General features: G+C 45.7%; 2 long non-coding RNA genes across 5 annotated transcripts; one reads left to right on the top strand and one right to left on the bottom strand.

The window, feature by feature from the left end:
* The first annotated feature begins 1,314 nt into the window (after positions 1-1,314).
* On the top strand, positions 1,315-14,176 carry LOC129657738 (uncharacterized). The gene is made up of 3 exons (XR_008717050.1): positions 1,315-2,801; positions 10,551-10,645; positions 13,965-14,176. It is a non-coding gene; the product is annotated as an uncharacterized LOC129657738 (long non-coding RNA).
* LOC129657736 (uncharacterized) lies at positions 8,065-18,467 on the bottom strand. 4 transcript variants are annotated; one of them, XR_008717049.1, is made up of 6 exons: positions 17,560-18,467; positions 13,732-13,806; positions 10,400-10,489; positions 9,356-9,443; positions 8,808-8,949; positions 8,065-8,646 (listed from the first exon to the last, which is right to left on the bottom strand). It is a non-coding gene; the product is annotated as an uncharacterized LOC129657736 (long non-coding RNA). The 4 variants fall into 4 exon arrangements; XR_008717048.1 differs by lacking the exons at positions 13,732-13,806; positions 17,560-18,467 and adding an exon at positions 11,610-13,068 and having other exon boundaries at positions 8,067-8,646; XR_008717046.1 differs by lacking the exon at positions 13,732-13,806 and having other exon boundaries at positions 8,069-8,646.
* Positions 18,468-21,465: the final 2,998 nt, after the last annotated feature.

Below are 21,465 nucleotides of genomic sequence, written 5' to 3'. Positions count from 1 at the left end.
CAGATGCCATGATCTTCCTTTTCTGAATGTTGAGCTTAAAGCCAACTTTTTCACTCTCCACTTTCACTTTCATCAAGAGGCTTTTGAATTCCTCTTCACTTTCTGCCATAAGGGTGGTGTCATCTGCATATCTGAGGTTATTGATATTTCTCCCGGCAATCTTGATTCCAGCTTGTGCTTCTTCCAGTCCAGCGTTTCTCATGATGTACTCTGCATATAAGTTAAGTAAGCAGGGTGACAATATACACCCTTGACGAACTCCTTTTCCTATTTGGAACCAGTCTGTTGTTCCATGCCCGGTTCTAACTGTTGCTTCCTGATCTGCATACAAATTTTTAAGAGGCAGATCAGGTGGTCTGGTATTCCCATCTCTTGAAGAATTTTCCACAGTTTATTGTGATCCACACAGTCAAAGGCTTTGGCATAGTCAATAAAGCAGAAATAGATGCTTTTCTGGAACTCTCTTGCTTTTTCCATGATCCAGCGAATGTTGGCAATTTGATCTCTGGTTCCTCTGCCTTTTCTAAAACCAGCTTGAACATCAGGAAGTTCATGGTTCACATATTGCTGAAGCCTGGTTTGGAGAATTTTGAGCATTACTTTCCTAGCATGTGAGATGAGTGCAATTGTGCAGTAGTTTGAGCATTCTTTGGCATTGCCTTTCTTTGGGATTGGAATGAAAACTGACCTTTTCCAGTCCTGTGGCCACTGCTGAGTTTTCCACATTTGTTGGCATATTGAGTGCAGCACTTTCACAGCATCGTCTTTCAGGATTTGGAATAGCTCAACTGGACTTCCATCACCTCCACTAGCTTTGTTCATAGTGATGCTTTCTAAGGCCCACTTGACTTCACATTCCAAGATGTCTGGCTCTATGTCAGTGATCACACCATCATGATTATCTGGGTCGTGAAGATCTTTTTTGTACAGTTCTTCTGTGTATTCTTGCCACCTCTTCTTAATATCTTTTGCTTCTGTTAGGTCCATACCATTTCTGTCCTTTATCGAGCCCATCTTTGCATGAAATGTTCCTTTGGTATCTCTGATTTTCTTGAAGAGATCCCTAGTCTTTCCCATTCTGTTGTTTTCCTCTATTTCTTTGCATTGTTGGCTGAAGAAGGCTTTCTTATCTCTTCTTGCTATTCTTTGGAACTCTGCATTCAGATGTTTATATCTTTCCTTTTCTCCTTTGCGTTTTGCTTCTCTTCTTTTCACAGCTATTTGTAAGGCCTCCCAGACAGCCATTTTGCTTTTTTGCATTTCTTTTCCATGAGGATCATCTTGATCCCTGTCTCCTGTACAATGTCATGAACCTCATTCCATAGTTCATCAGGCACTCTATCTATCAGATCTAGGCCCTTAAATCTATTTCTCACTTCCACTGTATAATCATAAGGGATTTGATTTAGGTCATACCTGAATGGTCTAGTGGTTTTCCCTACTTTCTTCAATTTCAGTCTGAATTTGGCAATAAGGAGTTCATGGTCTGAGCCACAGTCAGCTCCCGGTCTTGTTTTTGCTGACTATATAGAGCTTCTCCATCTTTGGCTGCAAAGAATATAATCAATCTGATTTCGATGTTGACCATCTGGTGATGTCCATGTGTAGAGTCTTCTCTTGTGTTGTTGGAAGAGGGTGTTTGTTATGACCAGTGCATTTTCTTGGCAAAACTCTATCAGCCTTTGCCCTGCTTCATCCGTATTCCAAGGCCAAATCTGCCTGTTACTCCAGGTGTTTCTTGGAGGCCTTAGTGTGTACCAAACAATGGGCTGAGTGTTTGGGAACCGATGATAAACAAGACTGAAGGCCCACAGTCTAGTGGGGGGTAAATGTGAAAAGAAATAACTATACCCAAAAATGTAGTAAATGTGAGAACCTAAAATAGTATGAAATGCCATACGATCAGAGATGGGGGATGAACAACTGATCTAGAGAATCTGACAAATATACATAAATAAGGGGATATTTAATGTGGGTTTTTGGGAATGACTAGAAGTTCAGAGAGCAGATAATAGCAAGAAAAGGTATTACAGGCAAAGAAACAGTTATTCCAAAAGACAAATATGGGAACAATGTATGGAGGTGATGAGGGGGCAGTTTTGCCTCAGTCGTGTCTAATTCTGTGCAACCCCATAGACGGCAGCCCACCAGGCTCCCCTGTCCCTGGGATTCTCCAGGCAAGAACACTGGAGTGGGTTGCCAGTTCCTCCTCCAATGCATGAAAGTGAAAAGTGAAAGTGAAGTCGCTCAGTCCTGCCCGACTCTTAGCGACCCCATGGACTGCAGCCTACCAGGCTCCTCCGTCCATGGGATTTTCCAGGCAAGAGTACTGGAGTGGGGTGCCATTGCCTTCTCCACAATAAAAACATAAACGTCCCCAAAATAGAACACTGCTGCAGAAAGCAAGGATCCTCCACTACTGGAGAGGTCTGAGGAGAGCGTACACAGCACTGCATCAATAAGAGAACAATCAGGTTAAATTCTGCCTAGACTCTTTAGCAGCCCTTAACGTGTTCCCTCTCAAGCTCGGCTCACAGTGGAACTGGAGTGTTTGCAAGGTTAGGGGCGTGGCCTCGAAATCGCACCAGTTTAGTGAGAATCCTCGGTCTTGATTGACACCGCCTCTCTGAGCCTTGGTCTCCACACCTGTGGGCTCTTAACACCTACCTTCAGTTCAGTTCAGTTCAGTTCAGTCGCTCAGTCGTGTCCAACTCTTTGCAACCCCATGGACTGCAGCACACCAGGCTTCCCTGCCCATCATCAACTCCCGGAATTCACTCAAGTTCATGTCCATTGAATCGGTAATGCCATCCAACCCTCTCATCCTCTGTCATCCCCTTCTCCTCCCGCCTTCAATCTTTCCCAGCATCAGGGTCTTTTCCAATAAGTCAGTTCTTCGCATCAAGAACCCAAAGTATTGAAGTTTCAGCTTCAGTAACGGTCCTTCCAATGAATATTCAGGACTGATTTCCTTTCAGATGGACTGGTTGAACTCCTTGCACTCCAAGGGACTCTCAAGAGTTTTCTCCAACACCACAGTTCAAAAGCATCAATTCTTTGGCGCTCAGCTTTCTTTATAGTCCAACTCTCACATCCATACATAACTACTGGAAAAACACCTACCTTACCTGCTAGAATTAAATGAATTACTGGTGTAGAGCACTCAATACAGTGTGTGGAGTGGAAGATGAGTCCACAATATATAACCTTGGATGAGGATGTCATAATTATCACAAAAAGTGAGAACTCCACTAGGGTAACTCTGACCTGCTCTTATCACCTGGGCAGTGTGGCGATGATGGGGGTGGCAGCTGCTGGCAGAAAACATGGCTGTGTGTGCAAGGTACCTGGGCTGGGACACCAGTAAGGAGAGTGAAGTCAGAAAGTGCAGAGTTGTATCCTATCTCCATTTAAAATGTTGGTATTTTGTTCATCATAGCTCTTTCTGCCCTAATTTTTATTAAAAAAAGAAAGTGTTAATATATTATGTATCTTGATTCTCAAACTTTTTAGCACCTCCTTAAAGTTTGTGCCCAAAGCAAATTAACTGCTCGTTCCCCTCCCCCAGCACCTCCTCAGGTATTTCCATGCAAAGCCCCTAGTAAGCATCCCTTGTGGGTTCCAACTTTCACCTTAAGGTCTTTTTCTGCAGGACCCCCTAGCCTGTGCCAGACCCTAAGACTCTAAACAAAACAACTCCTGGCTTGGTAATACCTGAGTTCACTTGATTTCTCTTCTTTTTTTTTCCCCCTTTTTTTTGCCCACCCTATTATGAATTTTATATAATTTTAAAAAAGAAAAAGAAAACTTTAGAATTGGAACAGTTGAGAGCTCTCCACCTGAAAATCAGCCCGAATTGTGTCATTACCCTGCGGAACCAGAGGAGTGAATTGAAATGAATACAGAAAATTCACACCACCTCCAAATGAGTAGTCTTAATGCAAAAGGAGCCTCGCTCAGAGGGCCTGTTTTCCAGGTGTAAAGTGCAGCCGGCTTCCCTAATCGACAGCATGGCCCGTTTAGCCAAGTGCGGAAGCCTTAATCAGCCTTAACGTCAGCGGCTTCCTCAAGGCCTGGTTCCGCTGACTTTTCTCCCTCTGCAACATCCCTCAACAAGGCTGTTAAGTAATTCAGTTTGAAGAACTCTTATGGAGATCAATTTTACTAATGCACACACAGCATAATAGAGGCTGGGCTACTGTAGGGAGAGGAATCTCTTTTTTCAAATCAGAGAACAGGAATTACTGATCAGGTTGGAGCTGCAGCCTCACCATGCTTTCCCTGTGGATTAACATCTCCTGACTTGGCACTTTGCAGAAAGGTTACAACTATTTATGTCATGTGCAAGCCATGCATACCAATTAGAACTGCTGCACTGTTAAAATGGGCTTCCCTAGTGGCTCCGTTGGTAAAGAATCCACCTGCAATGCAGGATACCCAGGTTCAGTCCCTGGGTGGGGAAGATCCCCTGGAGAAGGGAATGGCTACCCACTCCAGTATTCTTGCCTGGAAAATCAGAGGAGCCTGGTGGACTACAGTCCATGGGGTCACAAAGAGTGCAACAAGACTTAGCAACTAAACCACCACCATAGCTTAAACTGGGACATTTGTGGGGGTTTCAATGCAGGCATCAGAATCCTTGGATTTCTGGTGATAGTTGTCACTCAGAATCGGCAGCATGGCCCTCAACTTTGCATATGTATATATTCTAAGCTATTTCTTATCATACACAGTGTTCTTGGTTCCTTTATCAATTAACCCTTCTGTTATAAATATTTCTATTGTGAAAGTAAACAGTTATATTGTAAAGTCTGTAACTTAGCAACTATCCAGCAAGATGGAGATTTAGTTCAAAGACAAACCATGGTCTTGTGTGAAAAAGTATTCAAAATACACAGTCTTGATAGAAGTCAGGAATTAACAAATAGCAAACCTCATAAGAACAAAGAAAGCATTTCTAAAGGTAAGGGGCTAGGGTAATCTAGAAACTGGTCAGTGAGTCACTGTGGATAAAGATAAATAGCTGGGAAGTTGATGAATGTTAAATCCAACAGTTTATAATTAAAGTGAATAATCGAACTAAGATGCTATGAACCCCAGGATTGGGAGTCTCTATAAAAACTATTCTCTTAAAGCCATGTTTTCCCTGTAACAGAGCTCCCCATCTATATGCCTCTGTGATTCATATTTTTTTGATATCATTCTGGTTGTATATTAAGTACAGACTCAGCTTGAGCCCATGGAAAAGTAGGACATCAGAGAAGCACTGGCTCACCCAGGCTACTTCATACCACCTAGGAGATCAGCAATCTAAAAGCGCACACAAAACCTGCTTTAAAATGTCTTTTGCTTTCTGGCGTCTAACTTGAAATAAGCTTCCAGGAAGAAAAGATAAGGTGATGGGAGGGAGGGAGGAAATTAACATTGGTAGGGGACCTGCTATGTTGTCAGACGCTACACCCAGACACTTCACAGAACTTCTCGCTTAAGCTGGGTCATAATGACGTGAAGTCATCAATCCTCTGGCCTTGTTCTCTTAGTTTTCAGAGAAGCCCTTTTACTGCAAAGTACCTTATGTGTCCAATTTTAATGACTCCTTTATTAGTTTGGATGCCAGTGACAGAATCACAATTCAAACCAGTCTTGGCAAAATCAGAGATTTATTAGCTCAACTGCAAAGAAAAACTAAGAAGCCAGACTGTGGGATGGGCAGAGATGCAGCCCAGCTTTATGACGGCGGGAGCTTGGAGAACGATTATAACCAGGATTATCTTCTACAAGTTTCCCCTTTCTCTCTAGGTATTGGTTATTCTTCTTCAGCATACCCCTGCTTTTCTCCACACTTGAGGGGAAACGTGGCCCTCCCTAAAGCACCTGAGCTTGACATTGTGTAGCTTCTAGATCAGGAGAGCTGACTAATGCCTCTTAACCTCAAGACCAAAAATCTCAATAAGAAGACCATTTGTGATGGACACAAGCTGCCAGTGGTAGCCATGGGGACTGGAGGCGAGCACTTCCTGGGGGAAGGGGACAGTGGGCAGCAGTTCCCTTAAGGCTCCCTACATTCATCTAGAAAGTACTTCTCGCCTTAGCAAACGCCTAGTTTAAATCCTAGCACATGGAGGCCTTCAGTAAATAGTTATGAATGTCAAGAGTGAAAAAGGGTTGGGGGGGAGGAATTAAAAGACAGGAAGTAAGGAGAATAGACAAAAAGCCAGTCTGGCCATGATTCCAGTTAAAGTGACATAGCTTCCCTGCAGGTGAGCTCACCACCTACAAAAGCATATTGAGAGCCCAGGGGAAAGTCACTCCTGTGTGTTTAGAAGCACGGGTGCCTTTACCCTCAGCTGACTCTCAGCTGGTGGGGAGCTCTGACCACACCGATTACGTGCTTAAGCTACCAGTGTTTCCAGGCTTATTTTATCTTCCCCTGCAATAATATATATATATATATATATTTTTTTTTTTTTTTTTTTCCTTTTAGCAGCTGCCATGAGAATCTCTCCTCCAGGGAGTGACCCACTTTCATCAGGCAAATGCTTTAATAAACCACTCAGGCTCAGGTCAGCCGGGGCTGGGATTAGAGACACAGGTGGGGCTGCTCCGCATAAGATAAGAAAAGTGACTGCTCTGTTTTAGAGAAGGAGGGTAAGAGGGAGGTGGAGGAGGGGAAGAAGGGGGAGAACGAGGAGCAGAGAGAGGAGACTCCATGTCAACGGCACATTCAAAGAAGCCTGGGAAGAAAAAAGACCCATGTCTGAGGGTGTGTGGTGCCCTGGGCTCTGCTATGTGAGCACAAACCCATCCCCAACCCCACACATCCTTCACAAATAGCAGCAATTCAATTCCCCTGCACCCACAGAGGTGGCCTTCCTGGAGAAACCTGGAAAGGGAAGAGATTTTGTGTCCAGGTCAGAGTGGGGAATGTGAAGAGCCTGACCACCTGGACAAGGGGGCAACATCTGACCTGGGTTCCTGGCACCCACATGTGAAATGACCCCCACTCCAGGCCTTAGGTCACACCCGCAGGGAGCCCAGCAGGGCCCCAGTGCTGGTGTCCCAAGCTGAGGACTGCTGGCCTTCCCTCCCGGCTCCTTAAGGCAACAAGCTGAAGTTCTAATAACAATTCCATCTGGTAAGTGTAGCCCTGGTAAACAGGTCCCAGGCTCCTGTCACTCTGCTGGTCTTCCGGCCTGAGGTCGTATCCTCTCTGTTTTCTTCTCTCCTCCAGACACTGTGCTGTGCTTCCTCTCCCCCACCTCCCACCTGCATCTGGTGAGCTGCTCGTTGGCCTTAAGATCTCACCTTCCACGTTCCTTTTTCTAAAGAGGTTTCCTCTAGCCTCCGACACTAGACCTATGCCCCTTTGATATGACCATGATTTCCTGACTTATCTCCAGAAGCACCCTGATCATGTCAAATTAGAATTGTTTACTTGCCACTTCTCTGCCTGTCTCTCCCACTAGCCCATAAACTCGCCTGCTGTATTTACCACTGCAGCCCTCGCATGAAGCACAGCGTGGGTCCCACAGCAGCTGCTCAATAAATACCTATCGAATGTGTTGGATCTATAATCGAAGGCATAAGGCTCTGGGAAAACCACTCATATCCAGTTGAGTCCAGATGGGTCCTCTCCCTTCCTCAGTGCCAGGCCCTCCCACTGCTCCCCATCAAAGTCATGCAGCTGTGGCTCTGCTATCAACAGTGACTCTTCTGACGCACCTGCCCGTAGAGTCTAAGATCCCAGCCTCAGAGCGGCGGGGAGAAAGGGGCTATCGAGCACAGGCCCGACCCTTTGAATGCTTCAGGCACAAGTGCCCCTCAGGGCAGAGCTTGGGGACAGTGATCCAGTGAAATGAAGGTGGTGTTAGGAGAGTAAGGCTAGGAGGCAGAGGAGTGACCAGGCCCCTGTAGCACTGGATGTTGGGTGAGGGGTCGGGGAGGCTTCTCCTCTCTTCTGAGAGCCAAGGCAGTACACAGGTGAGGATGTTGGGGGAGGAAGAAAGAGGCCAGGCATGGGGAGAAGGAGAATTCAGCTTTATCTGAAATATTTTTACTTTTTTACAAGGAAAATTATCTCATGTAGTACTTGAGTGGTAAGAGGTAATAAAATTATCAGAAAGGAAGGGCAAAAGGCAGAAGTAAGAAAGTAAAGAAAGAAAAAAGAGAACGACTGAGGCAGAGAAGAGAGAGAGGAAGAGAAGAAGGAAAATCAAAAAGAATGTAATTTAGTAGATTCAAGAGTATTCTAGAGTCGATTCACTCTAGAAATATTAACTGGGCACCTATTTTGTGCCAAAAGCTCTTACAGGCACTAGGTTGGAAAAATGGATAAGATAGAAAAGGTTCCCTCCTTCATGGACCTTCTGTGTAATAAAGGAGGTAGAAAATAAACAAGTTAAGAAATAAATAACTTTATTCCAAATAGTGAGCAGTAAGCAAAATAAGAAGCCATCAGCATAAACAGAGGGAGAATGTTCACCAGTTATCTTTTGCACTATAAAAACCAACCGCCAGGGACCTCCCTGGTGGTCCAGTGGTTAAGAATCCTCCTTGCAATGCAGGGGTTGGTTGAATCCTCACTCAGGGGCATGCTGGGGGGCAACAAAGCCCAGGTGCCACAGCGAAAGATCCGTGTGCTAGAACCTGAAGCAGCAAAAGAAAGTAAATTTAAATATATATATATATATATATATATATATATATATATATATATATATCTTTAAAGAGTAATAATCGTGAGGTTTTGCTCTTGACTCTCCACATTGGGCTGGGCTCTGTGGGGACAGTGTCTCCGCTCCACTCACTGTCACCGGGGCAGCTCCCAGGTGGGCGGCTGGGTCACCCAAGGCTGTTCTCCCACATCTGGAGATGATGCTGGTTGCAGCCGCCACTTTGATGGGCCCATGGGCTGAAACACCTTCTCATGGCTTCTCTTCATGTCCTGAGCTTTCTCACAAAGTGGTGGGAAGGTTCCACGAGCAAGAGACAGAGAGTGACAGGGAGAGAAAGAGAGCGTGAGGCTGACAGTATATCACCTTTCCTAATGCAGCCTCAGAGCTCATGAGTACTATTCACAGAAGTGAGTCACTAAGGTTGGCTGGTACTGGAAGGGAGAGGAATTAGTCTCTACATTTCTATGAGAAGAACATCAAAGGATGTGTAGACATCACAGAGAGCCATGTGGGAGGATAGCCTCTTATACCAGATGGTTAGTAAAAGGGGTGCTCCAGAATCATCAGTCAAGGTTCTCCAGAGAGACAGAGGGAAGAGATATACATATACCTATACATATAAATTGACATAAACATATACATATGGGCTTCCCAGGTGGCACTAGTGATAAAGAACCTACCTGCCAATGCAGGAGAGATGTGGGTTTGATCCCTGGGTCAGGGAGATCCCTTGAAGGAGGGCATGGCAACCCACTCCAATATTCTTACCTGGAGAATCCCAAGGAGAGAGGAGCCTGGTGGGCTACAGTCCATAGGGTCACAAAGAGTTGGACACAACTGAAGTGACTGTCCACACACACACACATATATATTTATACACATAACATATAAATATATACATATTTGTATTTATCATATAGTTATATTTATTATATATATTTATATTACACATGCATACACACATACATAGGAAGAGATATTTATTTCAAGGATTGAAAGTGAAAGAAAATGAATTTGCTCAGTTGTATCCAACTCATTGCGACCCCAGGGACTGTAGCCTGCTAGTCTCCTCAGTTCATGGGATTTTCCAGGCAAGAATACTGGAGCGGGTTGCCATTTCCTTCTCCAGGGGATCTTCCCCACCCAGGGATCTAACCCGGATCTCCCATACTGCCGGCAGACTTTTTACCGTCTGAGCTACCAGGGAAGCCTATTTCAAGGATTGGCACATGCAATTATGCCAATTCTGCCCACTGTGCGAAGTGGCAAGTCTGAAGCCCATAAGGCAGCTGTTAGCTGGATACTCAGGTGGGCCTTGAATAGTTGGAAACCACTGGAAGATTCTGCAGGGTAGTGCCATTCTGACTCACCCCGTGTAGACAGGGTGCAGGTTGGAGGAGGGCGGCCCCGAGTCATCAGCTCCTGGATCAGGAGTCTGGAGGGAGCAGACGAAGGGGCATAGGCAGGGTAGCCCGTGCTTGCCAGGCCAGCTGAACAAGCAGCGTCAGCTGTGAGACTGACATGAAGACAGCAAAATGGGGCTCCTGATCTAAGAAAGTCAGGTCTGAGATGGAAGCTGCTCAACCAGCTTGAATCAGAATAGCTGGAGAGTCAGGACAAGCTTGACCCATGGGCCCAGGGCTGCGCTGTCATCTGAAGGGCTTGGCTCAGCGGGTGATGCTGAAACCATGTGGGTGGAGGGAAGGGGAGGGGTGTTGGCTGACCCAGGAAGAGAGGAGAGAGACCACAGCGCTCTCCGTGACCAGCTCCTTCCAATCATCTAGTCACGACCACCAGAGCAGGGATTCGAGAACCTGAAAAAAGAAACAGAAAACAGATTGAAAAGAGTACTTCTCTGTTCCATCTCCCAAAAAGGCCACGAATGTGCTGAGATGTTAGGCGGCCCAGGAGACAGCTGGGAGGCGGTCGACATGCATTACTTATAAGACTCTGCTGAAATGTAAATTGAGGTGAGTTTATTGGCTCCCTTGGTCTTAAATGGAATCATGAAGTATTCATTGGGCCTTGCCAAGGCCTTTTCAGATCTGGAGCTCCGCGAGAAATATGTAGCATGCTAAGGTTACATTAATAAAAAATAAATAAATCCGTGTCCAGGAAACTCGTGCTTGTGCACTCTAAAACTGCCCATTCTGTAGATATTAATGTTTAATGTGTTTGTAAAAAGCAGTCGGCTTTGCAGAGCACAGCAACAAAAACACCCCGCCATCCTCCGTACTTAACATCTCAGCGCGGCACCTAAGTGCCTGGGTGGAGGTGTTCTGAGCAGTGTCTGGCAGAGACACATTAAAAAGTTGCTTCGCTAAGAGGAAATGTGCTTGCTCACTGCTAAGGCGAGTTAGATTCAAACTTTCACCCACAGCTCACCCTGCTCAGGAGAAAGACTGAGAAGTGGATGTTCACAGAACTGAATCCATAACGACCAGACACTCTTTAAGGAAAGATCACGGCATTCAAATCAACAGAGTTTGTTTTATGGGGGAAAAACATCTGATAAACACTCAACTCGGAGAAGCAAAAATACTTTCTGGCTTCAGGCCACTTGTACCATCCCAGGCGTTTCCTAGAAATTTCTAGAAAGAGCACAGCGATCAATCTGACCCATTGCTTTCTTAGGCCGCGGGGCAGCAGGCTGCACATCAGAGCAGCAGTGCTTGGTAGCTGTTTTGTTTTGCTTGGGATCTCAAGTCAGCACAGAGAAATCTCTGCTTCTCCTAATACTGATCTGCAGTCAGAAAACAGCTCCTAGCCCTGCCGGCTAAATCTCAGCCTCCCCATGTGCCTGTGGGTTACTTTTCATCCAGAGGCACCACTTGGAACCAAACAGTGAAATGAGAAAGGGCTGGTGCAGAGAACAAAGCTGACCACCCAAGAACGGGAATGTATGATATACTCAAACGCATCAGGCACCCCCACCTTGCCGCTCACTGTCCAGCCAACTCAGCCAGCATCTGCAAAAGAGGAATGTGGAAAGCAGAACAAGGTTGTCATTGTCCTTCACCTCCATATCCTGACAGTCAGCTGACCCAGCAGACCCATCTCTGAAGTCAGGGACCAAGCCTGCAGAGAGAACCCTAACTGCTTGAGAAATGCTGGGAGACACTGGGAGCTCTGCTTCTTATCCTGAGTGAGGGAGCCTGGCTTACGACCCTCCCAAGGAAGCTCTGCTTGTCACAGCCTGTATTGTGGGTTGAGTTGTGTCCCCCAAAAAGACACATGGAAGCTCTAACCCCTGGTTCTTGGTCTTCCTGGTGACTTCGACTTGAGGATTAGAATAATGATGTTAATGCTGGTTAATAATATTCTCATCTGATTTAACAAGGATCCTTAGCTTACTTCAGTGTTTTTTGAAGCTTAAACTCAGAAATTTATGTTCAAGAAATGTCTTTTCTCAAGAAGACACTAGGAACGTAACACACAGCATTAATGTAGAGCAGGCGAGTCTCTGCTGTGGGATTAACAGGGGATTTTCTGCACAGGAGAGGGGAAGGTCTGCAGGCGCATCAGAGCCTGAGCGTCTCCCTAAAAGATGCTGAAATCTTCACCCCCAATACCTGTGAATAAAGGCAGTGCTGTGACTGTGACCTCGTTGCTGTTGTTCAGTCGCTCAGTCGTGTCTGACTCTGTGACCCCATGGACTGCAGCCCGCCAGGCTTCCCTGTCCTTCACTAACTATCTCCCGGAGTTTGCTCAAACTCATGTCCATTGAGTCAGTGATGCCATCCAACCATCTCATCCTCTGTCGCCCCCTTCTTCTCCTGCCCTTAATCTTTCCCAGTATCAGGGTCTTTCCCAATGAGTCAGCTCTTCGAATCAGGTGGCCAAAGTGTTGGAGTTTCAGCATCAGTCCTACCAATGAATAGTCAAAGTTGATTTCCTTTAGGATTGACTAGTTTGATCTCCTTGCTCTGACTTTCCTTGGGAAACAGAATCATTGCAGACGTAATCGAGCTAAGATGATGTCATCCTGGATTTGAGTGGGCCTTACTCCAATGACTGGTGGCCTAATAAAGACAGATAGATGTGGTGGTGCTCAGAAACATGGAAAAGACCACGTGAAGAGAGCGGCAGAGTTGCCATTGTGCTACCAGAGCCAGAGAACACGTAGGGCTGTGAGAGTCACCAGAAGGTGGAGGCGATGTGGAAAGATATTCCCCCAGGGCCTTCAAGAAAACATGGCAAGCTCACACCTTGATTTCAGACGTCTGGCCTCCAGGACAGTGAGAAAATACATGTCTGCTGTTTTAACCCTCCCAGTTCGTGGTAATTTATGCAGCAGCCAGCCCTAGGAAATGAATACACCCCAAGACACATGGTTGTAGCAGAGGGATAAGCAACAAAAATCTTGGTGCCAGTGCTGGCAGGAACCCTGTGGTAAGAATGCGGGTGTCCACACCTGGCCCCAAAGGGGCTTCCGGATAGGAATGCACTGAAGCTGCCTACAGAATCCCACCTGGGCAGGATGTAGTCAGGGCACAACCTGTTCAGGAGAAAAGCAAACCACAAAGAGATAGCTTGGGAGATTCTTATAGCATGTTCCATCAGAAAGAGATATATTTTTTAAATGAGGATACTGAGGTCCCAAGTGGGGCAGTGATTGGCCCAAAGTCATACTGCTGGACAGAACGAGTCCAGGTCCAGAACTCAGGTCCTGATGCACCTGTAGACCTTCTCTCCTCCACACACAATCCTCTGTCAACCCTACAGCAGGGACTTGCTAGGAACCACGTTAATGCTCTTCATGAATGTCAACAAAAAAAGACGTTTCTTAACCATAAATTGGAATAAAAGCTTTAAACACTCTATTACACTAAAGCACTGCAGTAGGCAAAGTGTCCATCTTAAACCAGGTAAAGGGACTATTGTTATTATCATTTTAATATTCAAGTCAAAATTATCAGTAAGCCCAAGAATGCCACTTTCCTCCCATGTCCGGTTTCAAGGAAACAACCCACAGAAATTGAATCACAGTTTCAGCTAAATACATATTTAATTCCTTATGTATTTTTTATATTTTGCTTTGTGCAGGACTATTTACCTAGTTAATGATGAAGTGAAATCCTTTGTCGCCAAGTTGATAGAGTTTTTTCCTTCCTCAGTCTTGAAGTGCCCCCTAGTGAAATGTTTTTGTATTTAATAAGCTGAGAAACTGCTGCAAAGATTTTCATAGAGCTGAAGAGAATTTTAGAAAGAAATAGGGGCAACAGTGGAGGTGAGGGGAATTGTTCCCTTGTTTCAAGGGGATTTGAACATGATCATTTTAAAATCTAGTTGGCAGCCCATTTCTGTTGATATACGCTCACTCACGTGGAGTGCCTGCCAGACTGGTCCCTGAGACAGGCAGATTTCACCGACAGAAATTCCGCCAGAGAAAACTTGCAAGCCTGCTTGCACCAAGGCAGAAGGAACAGCCGCCCCGTTCAACACTGTGACCACAGAGGAGCTGGAGATTCAGCCAGTCACTCCAGCCATTGCCATGAAACTTCTGTCAATTTTGTGCCTGAGCGATTTTAGGAAGCATCTTTTCAGGATAGGAAATCTGAGAGTTGTCCTTTGGTTATTTAAAGTCTTGCAAATTTGTACCAAAAATAGCATTTGATGGGGGTCATGCATGTGTGGAGGTAAGGATCTATGGGGACTCTGTAATAAAAAATAAAGTGTATTAGTTAAATAAAAAAAAAAAATTTAACCCGCAGCACTTGGTAAAGGAAAGAAATCACTCAAAGAACTAAACATCAGAGAGGCAACTAAACATCAGCTTCATCCAATCAACAGTTTACAACCTGGCCCCTGCATCAGAGTTAGCTAGAGGGTTTTATAAAATACTCATCCCCTATCGCCACCCTCAGAAGTTCAAATCTGATTGGTTTAGGGTGGAGTAGGCATCAGTCTCAGAGAAGGCAATGGCACCCCACTCCAGTACTCTTGCCTGGAAAATCCTATGGACGGAGGAGCCTGGTGGGCTGCAGTCCATGGGGTCACTGAGGGTCAGACACGACTGAGCAACTTCACTTTCACTTTTCACTTTCATTGGAGAAGGGAATGGCAACCCACTCCAGTGTTCTTGCCTGGAGAATCCCAGGGATGGGGGAGCCTGGTGGGCTGCCATCTATGGGGTCACACAGAGTCGGACACCACTGAAGCAGCAGTAGCAGGCATCAGTCTTCTTTCAAAAGTCTCCCCAAAGCAAGGCTATGTGCAGCCAGGACTGACTGAGATGACGGCCATTGCTCAGACTCTAGATCTCACCGAGGCACATTCTGGCTGGTGATCTGGGTTCTCTTGGGGTCCATCCACTATAGGCAGGGGGATAGGAGAGCCTCACCATGCAGAAGGAATGGGCCTGCAGGTTCCTTGCCCCCTGGACCCTTGTAGCAAGTCAGTAAAGTAGCATCTGCTTCTGGATTGACTTCCCAGATGAGTGGCTCATGGGGTGATTCAGATCCCCACGTCCACTCAAATTATTAGAGTGATTTCATTAACTGAAATGTGCCACAAAGCAATGCTGCTGTGCAACCTGTACCCCAACCAGACCGTGGTGCTGCTGTGGGGGGCAGAGTGTCCCCTCTAGGCATGGACTTGGACACCTGATAAGCTGGCAATACCACCAAGAAAGGCTTCTATAAAATACAGATTCCCAGACCTGCCCCCAAGCTTCTAAACCAGTCTCCAGAGAGAGGACTGAGGAGTTTGGATTTATGAACGCTCCCTGGGTTATTCAGATGTGTTTCCAGGTACAACAGCTACTAACATATGAGAAAGTGAGTCAGAGTTTCAATTCAGGGAATTCTGAGTTCAAGCCCCAGTTTTGCTACTTTAGAGCTGTGTGGCTGAGCTTAAGTTGTTTGACCACTCTGAGACTCAGTCTTTCTGTCCAAGACAAATGCCTTCCCTCATAGAGTTGGAGTTAGATTTAAATTTAAGAGTGTGTGTAGGTATCTGGCCCCACGTGCAGTGGGGCTCAGTCAACAGCAACAGTGCCTTGACTAAGCTTCCAGTAACTCAGAATAAGACTCTAGACCCACTCACCTGAGCAACGTTACTTAACTTTTCTTAAGTTGTTTTCTCATAAAATAGGGGTAGTAATAATGAACAACATAGTTCTTTTGAGGATTAAATGAGTTAATTCATGGAGAGCAAAACTCTTGGAACTCTCCTAGGATATAGTCAGTGCTCAGCATTGACTGAGCACATAATAAGCTGGATCTTACTATGTCCAGCTTCTGTATCTTTGTTCATTTCATTAACCCCATTTTTAAGGCCTAATGAACATCCCACCTCTTTTGCTCCCATGGAGCCACAAGAAATCATCAAATGCAGCGGGATAACCTGAGCCTTTGGAAGCCAGTGGTCCTGGGCGGGGGGAGGGGGGGGTCACAGGACCTCTTGACATCATCCAATGGGCCCCGTGAATACACCACCCATCCCAATAGCCCAAGAAAATGTGAACCCAAAAGTTGATGGGAAGGGACATCCAGCTGGGAGAGGGGGATCAAGGCAGACTCCTCACCTGTTGCACAGCAAACCTAACACTTCTCCAAGTGACCTCTCTTAGGGTCAGTGACACTCATCCTTATGCCTGAGAGCAGCTCTTCTTTTCCCATTGGACAGAGACAAGCAACACTGTTCTCAGACAGCTTGACACTCGTGACCCCTTTGCTTAGCCCACAAGGGCTCCACTAGAGCCTGGGCACTGCTTGTAGGAGTAAACGCTCTGGGAAAATCACTGGCTCCCATGGGACACTGTAAAAACCTATAGGACTGTACAAGAGAGTGTGTTGTCGACTCTGCAACCCCACCAACTGTAGCCTGCCAGGCTTCTCTGTCCGTGGAATTTTCCAGGCAAGAATACTGGAGTGGCTTGTCATTTCCTTCTCCAGGGGATCTTCTTGACCAAGGAATCCAACCCAAATCTCCTGCATTAGTGGGAAGATTCTTTACCACTGAGCCCACTAGGGAGCCCAACAACACAGTGACCTTAATGTAAAATATGGACTTTAGTTAATTGTTCAACAGTTGTAACAAATGTAGCACATTAATGCGGGACGTCAATCACAGGAGAAACTGGTGGGTATGGGACAGGGAATGGAGTCTGTGAGAAGTTGCTGTACTTTCTGCGTAGTTTTTCTATAACCCTAAAAGTGCTTTAAGAAATAAAGTCTATTAATAAAAAAAAAAAAAGTCACCCTGTGACTCTCCCTGTGTCAACCACAAATCAGCACTTGCTGTGGGCTTGCCATCTACCTTTATAGGGATTAATCATATGCTGCTGCAGCTGCGGACCTCCAACACCCCCTGAAGGATTTCAGGGTGGAGAGCAGAACTGAGGCACTCTGTGCTCCTGGAAAACTAGCAGGACAGGCCTTTAGATAGTCAGATATTCTCAGGAGCTGATTTTCTGAGCCCAATTCTTATATCTCCTCATCTCTAAAAAAGCACTAAAATCCTTCATGGTGACAATTGTTTCTCGTGACTAGCAAAAGCTTTATGAAACCAGCAGAAACTTTCTACAAAAAATACGTGCTTGATTGCATGTACTCCCCCTTTGCCAGAATCACATGTATACTGTCTTTTCCCCACTGCCTCTTTGGAGCAGTTTCTCAGCGCTATCTGAGGTGCTGGCTCCCAGGCTGCAGTCCTCACATGCATGAGTGCGAAGTTGTTTCAGTCGTGTCCAAATCTTTGTGACCCTATGGACCAGACCATCGGAAAAGGCAATGGCACCCCACTCCAGTATTCTTGCCTGGAAAATCCCATGGATGGAGGCACCTGGTAGGCTGCAGTCCATGGGGTCGCTAAGAGTCGGACTTCACTTTCACTTTCATGCATTGGAGAAGGAAATGGCAACCCACTGCAGTGTTCTTACCTGGAGAATCCCAGGGACGGGGGAGCCTGATGGGCTGCCGTCTATGGGGTCGCACAGAGGTGGACACGACTGAAGTGACTTAGCAGCAGTAGCAGCACCAGACCATGGCCCATGCATGCACCAGGCTCCTCTCATATTGCCCCAGAGAAACTGAACTCACAACTCTCACACTGTGCTTTTTTTTTTTTCAGTTGACACTTGGAATGAAAGAAATAAAGCCTAAACCACCACAGTGAGAACCAAACATCAGCCTGGAAAATCTAATCTCTGTGCCTCGCAGGCCCCAGTGTGGTGACTCCTCAACCAGGCCACCAGCCCCCAGTACCAGGTTCCCAAGGTGGAGCTGCCAGCACTCCGCCCCTGCCATCAGAGCACCTGTGGCCCCTCCTTAATCACAAAGAGCTTGCTACCTTCCCTCTAGGCTCATATTCAAGTGTAAATGAACCAGCCCAGTGGAGATCCCAGGTGGGGGCTTTGATTTTTACATCCCAGCTGCTCCCAGGGCTGAAAATTATTTGCTCACAAAGGTGAATCCTTTCTCCTGGGCTGCTTCTGCCAGCAACATTCCCCTCGCCTGCTCCCTGATGAATGTGAGCAGAGGACCACAGGCAGAAATTCTGCACGCCCCATTGGGCCAGTCACCAGGAAATCTATCCAGGGCTGATGAGAGCTACATCTGCCCACCCCGACTTAGCCAATTTGTCTGCCCTGAAAAAAAAATTACATTGAAAAAAATGTCCAATTTTAAGGCAGAGGTTGTTTTTTTCATTACTGTGAAATGTTTAGTATAAAGGGGTATTTATCACCCTCTGCTGACTGCATTCCCCTCTGTTTGCTAAAAATAAGGAGCCCAATGTTCTCGTTATCCTGAAGGTGGTTAAACTTGTGCTAGCAAAGCTGCCAGGGGACTAAGTTGCACCCAAGAGTGTACCAGGGGCACAGCCAGGTGAAATGCTTATATAGTGTTCCCAACAGGCACCTTGACAAAAACAAAACAACGACCATAGATCACAATAAGGAAGGAAGAAAGAAGATACTGTGGTTTAAAAAATAATAATAAAAGCATCCTTAATGTAAAAATTTCCCTCTGTTCAGGACACCAAAAGGAATATTTCCTAGAAGTTGAACCTCCTCTTTTAACCTTTGGATTATCCTCTCACCCACTCTTTGCCCTATTCCCCTCACATAATCCTGGTGGGTATAGAGTTCCCCCAATTCCCCTGATCAATGTGTATCTTGACAAGAAAACTCCACTGATTACCACTCCCTCTCCCCATCTATCTCCTGGAGGAGCATAGCACCCAGCTCAGATCCTGGCCTGAGATTTGTTGACAGAGAAAAGAAAGACAGGCATCACTAACCCCCATTCACAGAGGGCAAGGAGAGACCAGAGAAAGAGGCAACCCACTCCAGACTGGCAGGTGACAGTTTTAATAAGCCAGGGAACTTATATAGGAGACTTGACTGGATGCCACAAGTTGAATAGATCTCAGTACCCCCCAGTCAGAATTTTAAGTTTATCTAGAGGCCTTAATGGGATTCAGTCATGTGTACCATAAAGATGGCCTCAGCACCGCTTTGCTCTCTCAAGGCTGCATCTTTGCAAAGGGCTTCCACTGTGAGAACAGTGGGCAGGAAGTACATTCCGAGGACAGGTCCAACTGGTGAGGTCCAACCTGCAATTATGTTCTCTTCATGACCTCCTCCAACACTGTAAGTGATCCAGCTGTAGTAACAACCCGGGAAAGTACCAGAGAGACAGATACAACCAAGAAGACTGATCTGACTCTCCACCCTATGATCCTGCCACAGCACGGCTCTGCGACCGCTGGCAGGGGCTTCATGGTGTGATAACCCAGCTATTGGCTGATGCATGGAGATCAGCCTAGATTAGCAGACAACCTCTAGCCTGTGCTTAATGGGTCTTCAGCCCTGTTCCAATTCCTTGCATACATATGTGAAACGAAAGTTTCTCAGTTTGCAAGAAACCTCAGAACTGAGAAAGAATGTTGATGCTTATATACTGTGAATGGAAAATTCAAAAAAAAACACTAATTGTACACTTCAGTTAAAATGCTAAATTTTCTGTTCTGCATATTTTGCCACAATTTTTCCTTGTTTAAAAAGAACATGACATGCATTAACTTCTAACAGCATTTGACTCCCTTCCAAGTTACGTTTTGTCCCATAATTCTTCTCCAGTCCCTTCTTTTGCCTGAGAAGAGGTATTTCTGAAGGAGAAGCAGTTGGCTTCTTACCCAGGTGCCTCTTACCCTATTCTCAGTCATCAAGCTGTTAGAAAGATGAACTGGGCTAGATAAATAATCATGACAGGAACCCCTTGGCTTTCTTTTTAAAATGTTTGTAACCTGCTTCTTCCGTTAATATACCATGAACATTTTTCCTGTCCCTTCACTGTGATCTTCAACATCTGCATAGTATTCCATCTCTGGTTGCTTCATCTTCATAAGAGCACTGCAGTGAACCTCACCCTATGTACACATTTGTGCCCTCCTCCAAATATTTTCAAGGTTTTTTATTTTGTTTTGTTTAGAATTCACAGATAGAGCCACCTCCTTTGTCCCCGCCACTGTATCCCCACACTGCCCTCCAACACTCCCAGGAGCTCATCTTGGCTCACTCTACCCAGCAGAAGATCCTGGGAGATCATCCCAGTATATCTCATCAACCGGACAAGATCTTCACTGGTAAATGTATTCATTTCTTTAGAGGGCATTTGTGGATCTTCATTTGCAATTTTAAGCACTCATTCAGTTGTTCTAAGACTCGGGCATTAAACCAGGGCATGGGCGAGGAAGGTAAACCCAATATTTGATCAAAGAAAAAAGGAACAAACACCTCAGAAGAGGCTCCCTCAGCACGCTGGGGGAGCAATAAATTCGTCTGAGAACTGTACTTAGCGCGAACCATTTTTCAAGCTCATTCTCTTTCAAAAAGAAAACGGTAAGGGACGTGTGTTTCATGCCATGAGACAGCTGCACAAGGTTTGTGCTTCATTTTGCTCAGTATTAATCTCCACAGTCAAGTCGACGCTGCTTTCGCTGAGTCAGCGCCGTTCCTTTAAGTGACCTGATTCTGTAATTCCATTATTAATATTATGAAAATGGCTTTCCTCTACACTATTTCGTGCTATCAATGGAAAACCACAGTTCCAAAATGCATTAGCTGTTGCCGGCTCCGGCAAGATTATTTGCATCAATATAAACCGAGTTAATCATCGGCCTATTTGAATAATCAGTCACGTGACCCAGGCACCTGCCTGGGGCTCAGCCGCACCTCGCCGGCCCGGAGCCCAGAATTTCATTTGGGTGCCGCGTTCTCCTAAGCGCTGCAAATTTTGCTGCTCGCTATCGCCCCGACATCTTGCCATTTACTTTGCCATTTTTCCTCTCCTTCCCCTGACAGTGATGTAAGCCTGTGCCCAGCCCTGTAATCAGCAGGTCGGAGGTAGTAAATGGCATGTGTTAAAACCGATAAGAGGAAGGACAGAAAGAAACGTTCATTAGGAAAAATAATAATAATAAGAATGAGCTCTGAAAGAATAAATGTCAGAATAGCAAAGACACCTCTTATTTTTCACAATATTAAATTGCCATTGGTATCTTAGGCCTTGAGGTAAATAACAGTTTACTGACTTACAATTTGCAAAACCAAAATTAAGGCAGGAGGGGATGAGAGGTGGGGAGAGTGGCACATTAGATGCTAATTGGGGGCTTTTGATACTTTTCAACCTAGGCGGCTTCCCTCTCCTGCGCCTTTCTGGATTGTCATGGATTTCCCACCAATGATGTCGTTGGCCATCAGCAGAAAATTAGGGAGTTGGAGGCTGCTGAGAAAAAGGGAAGGAACCAAGAAATCTCTTTACAAATGCAAATCAAATCACTT

The sequence above is a fragment of the Bubalus kerabau genome, chromosome 7, assembly GCF_029407905.1.
Source record: "Bubalus kerabau isolate K-KA32 ecotype Philippines breed swamp buffalo chromosome 7, PCC_UOA_SB_1v2, whole genome shotgun sequence".
NCBI lineage: Eukaryota > Metazoa > Chordata > Mammalia > Artiodactyla > Bovidae > Bubalus > Bubalus kerabau.
This window is presented reverse-complemented; position numbering and strand designations above follow the sequence as displayed.